The 5,951-nt window shown below is 42.4% G+C and overlaps 1 pseudogene; it reads left to right on the top strand.

The window, feature by feature from the left end:
* Positions 1-4,450, top strand: part of LOC103068528 (NADH dehydrogenase [ubiquinone] 1 alpha subcomplex subunit 12-like) — a 14,409-nt pseudogene extending 9,959 nt beyond the window's left edge.
* Positions 4,451-5,951: the final 1,501 nt, after the last annotated feature.

Genomic DNA, 5,951 nt, shown 5'->3' with positions numbered 1-5,951 from the left:
CCTGCTGAGAAAGAAGCCCAGGGGTGTCTTTCAGAAAAATACTCTTACGCTTTTGCACCGAGACCCTAATTGGTCCTGATACTTCCGCCACAACTGGTTAAACCTGAGAATATGTGCCAGAGTTGACTGTGGACAGTCTGGAAGAAGGGCGGTGACACATTTTAAAACTGATTTGTTCATTCATTCAAGAAAGATTTACTGAGCACCTATTCTGCGGCAGGCCATCTATACTGAGTAGTGACAAACTATCCCAGCCACACGCTGTCTTGGGAAATATGACAGCGAGACACATTGTGCAGGCGGGAGGACCAGGGGGAGGAAGCAGCACCAGTGGGCTCCCCTTCTGAGGAGGTAACAAGAGGGCACTCAGGCTGCTGCTAAATCAGAACCTGGTAGGCTGTGGTTCTAAAGCTTCTTACCCTCCACGGAGCACCCCTGTCATGGGAATGCTGGGACCCTCTGGAGCTAACTTTGTGGCTGCTGAGATGGGTTAACCTACCTCCCGATTCCCACGTGCATCCCAAAAATCAACCCCCATCTAGGGTTGCCAAATTTGGCAAATAAAACCTCAGGGTGCCAGTTATATTTGAATTTCAGATAAACAAGGAATACTTTTTAAATCTAAGTACATCCATACAATATCTGGGACATATTTATACTAAAAAATTACTTGTTGTTTATATGAAATTCTAATTAACTGGGTGTCCTAGATTTTGTCTGGCAATCTTACCCCTAACTGCCACATCTTCACTGATGTGGCAGTTAAACTTGGAGCCTTGACTTGCTTTGCTACTGCTACTGCTTTCCCTTTCAGAAGGTCTGCAACTGTAGCTATTAGACCTAAAAGATAAGTAACCCTTATCTTCTGCCCCTTGGTTTGATTCTTGGCTTGTCAGAAATTCATATTGAGTCCACATGGACTCCATTTGCAGAATCTGGGACCTTTCTTCCCTCTTAGTCTCTCTGACACTCGGTTTGGTCAACAGGAACATGGGAATAATTTGAAAGATGTAAGGTCACTTACTCAATCAACAAACATTTACCAAACATTTTCTATATGCCAGGTACCCCGTTCAGTGATCAAGACATACATAGGCCTTTACCTCCAGGAACTCACCAGCCAGTGACAGATATGAGAGTGAATAAACAGATGACATGTATTGGGACAAGAGTATTGATTGGCATACAGAAGATTGGCAGCCCAGTGCCTGGCTCAGTTGCTCCATAAATGCTGACTAGTCTCTAGGGACAGAGCTCTGGGCTCTCTTTCCTCCCACCCTATCTTAGCACTCCTCCAAGAGTTGAAGGCCTGCTCTGGCTTTCAGCCCTGGAGTGAGGTCCCTGACATCTTGGGTTGCCTTTCTAACCTCCACCTTTGATGCTCTGTCTACCTCTCCTGCCAAGGCCTCCTGCTGCCTCCCTCTAGGCCTCCCTAATTCTGACCTCCCACTCTGATGACAGGCCTTGACCCAGTGGTCCCATTAATCTGACTTCCAGGCATCAGGCATCCGCAGGAGAGCTTGTCCAAGTGAGAATGATTCCCACTGTACGCTTTCACTTGGGAAAAAAATATGCTTGTGTCATAAAGCAATTCCCTTTTTTAACACGACCTTGTGAGTGTGGGCAATCACAGTGTGACGAGCCTAGTGGTGATGTTAAAGATGTGTAAGAGTGTCAGAAATGGAAATAAAATACGATCCAGGTTTTCCAACCAGGAAGTGGGTCTATTCATGTAGCTACGTCTTTAATGCCACTTCAACTTTCTAGTTTCTGAGTTAGCTCAAGCAATGTCAAACCTGCGACCCAGCACCGGCAGCTTGAGAGTGGGAGTGTCAGTGCAGATCTATTTCTGCGGCAAGTTCAGTACAGGCTGAATTTAAAATATGAAAAACAAAAGTGAGGCTCATGATTATGCCACCGAAAGGGGGGGAGGGGATAAAAACACAAGACTTCTACAGAAGCACCATCACCCTCCTCCCAACTGCAACTTATTACAAGTGTTTCTCTATTCCAGCTCCTAACATCATGTGCCAAGCTGAAAAAGAGGCAACTCATTGTGAGGTTTTACTGTGCCTGCTTTTAGTAGCCAGCTCTGGTCCTGCCAACCCTTCTATCCTCTCGCCAAATAGAAAGTTGCAACACAGAGGAAACTGTCTTTTGCTGAGTGGAGGAATGGCAAAGTCTCCACAAACTAGGTCTTACTGTTTCCTTGGGGTCCAATGGAAGACAGAGGGGGAACTGCTGCTGTGTTTCAGGCTCACACAGATTCTCCAACATCCCAGGCAGGGGAGGGAGGGGGGATGAACTGGGGTCAGTTACGTAGGGTTTGTTTGTTTGTTTTTTAACCTAAATGCTCAGAAGTACCTCCACCAATAACTGGAGTCTAACATCAATGAGTAAGACTGAAATGACCCAATATAAAATTAGCATTTCTCATGTTAAGCACTCTTGTTTTGTGGCAGTTGTTTCCTGATAGGATGCTAATATAGCCTCTCGCATGCCCCTATAAGAATAAAACTAGTGGGAATGCTGCTATACAGGAGAGCTGTTGACCTGGCCTGCTCTCTACAGGCATTTTCACCCATCGATGTTGGCTGGACCTCCATAGTGATCTGACAGCATGACCACCTTCCTTATGCCAAAACTGGTTTCGAAGGGCAAGAAGAAAACTGGGCATTTCTACTTATTATGAACAAGGAGTTTATGATAAAACATTCTTGTGAACTCAGGGTGAGGGGAGGGGAGGGAGACGTCAGAACTAGCCCCCTTTTTTTCCCTGAGGTCTAGCCTTGGCCTTGCAGCATCTTTTGTCTGGATCTCATGAGTCTTCATTGTTTGAGTAGTGATTTGTGGTGCATGGTTGCTGACTAATTTTCCTTTCTCTTTAAATTCCTATGTCTGCTTTTTAGGCATTTTTATCTTTCCATTTCTTCTTCATGAAAGGGACTTCAAATAGAAATGGAAAAAGGAATCTCCTACAGATGAACTCTAACAAATTGTCAGCTTTTGCAACACAACTCTTATTTGCAACGTAAATTCCTTCATCACTAGATTGGAAGAGATGTGTAAACTCCTCCAACCAGTATATCATTGACTCGGGTTGCCTCCCATTTTTTAGCATAACTTTTCAGTCAGATAAGGACTGGAAATTTCCAGAACTGAAAATATATTTTCAAATTGGCATACAACAATATACCTGTAGAGCATGTAAATTTAATTCATTCATTAACCCAACCAGTAAAAATGTTTACTGTGTACAATGTGCCAGACCAAAAACTAGGTATTGTAAGTTTAACAGTGAACAAGATAAGTACAATCCTTGCCTTCCAGGAGTCAGAATTCATTCCTCCATTCATTCTTTATTTCACAAGGATTTACTGAGTCTCACAAATCTACTGGACATAATGCCAGGCCTGAAGATATAAAATAATTCCCTGGTCCTCCTAGTATCTCTGTATTCTTAATTTTTTCCTCAGTTCTAATGGCTTATTTTATACAAACTTTCAGCTCTGCAACTGAAAAACAACTATGATTGCAATTATCAGTAGTCCAAGACAGTATCTTTCAAAAATTCCAAACTACTAATTTTCGGCAACTTTTTTCAACTAATTAAATCCAAATCAGGTTTGTCCCATTTAAGACTTCATTAAAACTGAAGTGTTTGCTGTTTGAATGCTGTTTTGTAAAGTAAACACAGCCAGAAGGAATAAGCATTGTTAGAGCTTCGTTTTCCACAAGGTTCTGCTTCCCTGCTCTCCTCATTCTAAGACTTAGAATTTGGCTATTAAATATACATTTGTATATCCATCCTAATGTGTTTCTTAAATTGTTTTTATTATGACAATGAAAAGAATTAGTTCTAAATGCATAAAATCAGCTTCTAATTCTTACCGAAGAAGACGTAACAGGTGTCTGAATATTCGAAACATTCTATCATGCGCTCCCAGCTGCTCCTGGCAGCTTTCTCCCTGAGCGGGTTTTGCTTGGTGCACCCCGGAGGCTGGGCCTGTGGGACACGATGGAGTTCCTGCGAGTCTTGAATGCGGGCTGCAGCGGGTCAGCAGCCACGTCGGCCTCCGAGGCAATCTATGAATTTTCCTCAGGGCAAACGACCTGAGGATTGGTACATTAGTGGGGAAGACAAACATGGAAACAAACACTCTGAAGACAGCCAGCAGTTTTTTGGCCATCACTGATGAGTCATACACACTACTGAAATGAATGGCAGAAACACATCACGGGATGTGGATGGAAGCATGGTGCCCCCGGAATGGCATCCTTGGCTTCACTGTGTAAATCACTGATGCTCCAACAACAAGAACACGACTGCTGGTAAATTCATTTGGACAAACCATGAATTCATCGAAGTGACACTCCAGAACAATATGTAGTTTATTCCACCAGAAAGAAGATTCAGGAGTGCACCCCACCTTCAACACCTTACAAGTAAAGACAATGAAAAACAGTTTAAACACATAAAATATAGGACTTTTTATGTAACTGCCCTTTTACTGCTTACTATTAACTTGATTAAAATTGTTTGACTAAGGGAAAAAAGTGTCAAATTAGAGAGTCAAATCAAAAAGTGAAGCTAAAGTACATGGAGGTCATTCAAATGCAAACTACATCAATTCCTCATAAATTACTAGTATCAAGGTAGGAAGGAAAGAGATGCAACGTTGACAGGAAGTTACTAAAATAACAGGCCAAATAAATTAAAAATTTGATTCTTAAAACATTGGGCATCAGGCAACACATGACAGTAATCTGTGAGAAACATGCCCTACGATTGCCCCAACTTGCTGCCTTGAGAGCTTTTCCAGGCTACAGCACGGGGATGGGGAAAGAAACCAGGCTGAGTCCCGGAGTTTCCCTGAGTTGAAGAGACAGAGCTGAATGTTCATGGAGGCCCAAGCAGCTAGAACTCACAGGGGAAATGATGGTAGACGAGAGAGCTCTGATTTAGGCAGAGAAGAAAGCAGCTTTTAGTTTGCATAAGACAAACGTTTCATCAACTGTTCAGAAGTAGCTGGCTCTAGGGTCTTATCCTGTGTAAAAGAAACAGCTCTCTCATCCCTCTGGCTGAAACAGCACAGTTTTGCAGCTTGACAGGTAAGGCCTAGATTCCCAAGTTGGTTGCATTTGAAGGAATCCTTCTTCCTGGTTTGGGTACTAACATAATAATTTCTATTTTGGTCTGGCCAGCTAAATGATGTAGTTGGCGAATTGCATCCTAGTATTGAATCAATATGAAAAACAGCCTATACCATCTGAGATGAAATTTAACTCTCTTCCTCTGTAGGCTTTGGTGGTTAGAGATGGTTCTTCAAAGGCCATCTCCAGTGCCTTTGTCATCCATGATGCCTGCTCTTAATCATGTGAATATAAACAATTCACTTTCTCTTATCATAATTACCATATTCTGACTTCCTTTCCTTATTGACACATCACCAACATTGATCATCTCACACTTTAAAATCTGAACTTACTGGGTCTTTATTGTCCATCGTTTGAATCACCAGCTGTCCTTCTGTATATGTAAGAATATTAGTGTTCACTGAGAGTGTCTTTCTTGATTCCCCTCATGCCATTCTCTTCTGGACTCATTATATTGCTAGTGCTCATTGTACTATTCTCTAATATTTATATTAATAGGACTCACTGCACCAGTCTCTACTCACTGCATACATTCTTCCTGTAATGTACAGCCATGTCTCCAACTTCCAGCCACAAGATTAAATCCCCATTGACCTCCAGAGCTCTTGACTAGTATTTCCTGTTGCCTTCTGGATCTTTCTACCTGCATATCCTACAAGTACCAGAATATATGAATTTTCCCTGTTCCTGATTCCAATTAACAGCACCATGATTCACCAAAAGACCCAGACCAAACTGCCACCAGCACCACCACAAAACCTCACCAAGTGCTTAGGCTTGAGTCTCTCAAATTG

Source organism: Lipotes vexillifer, unplaced genomic scaffold, assembly GCF_000442215.2.
Source record: "Lipotes vexillifer unplaced genomic scaffold, Lipotes_vexillifer_v1.1 scaffold707, whole genome shotgun sequence".
Classification (NCBI taxonomy): domain Eukaryota; kingdom Metazoa; phylum Chordata; class Mammalia; order Artiodactyla; family Lipotidae; genus Lipotes; species Lipotes vexillifer.
Note: the sequence above shows the minus strand (reverse complement) of the source record. Positions and strands in the feature narration are given on the sequence as shown.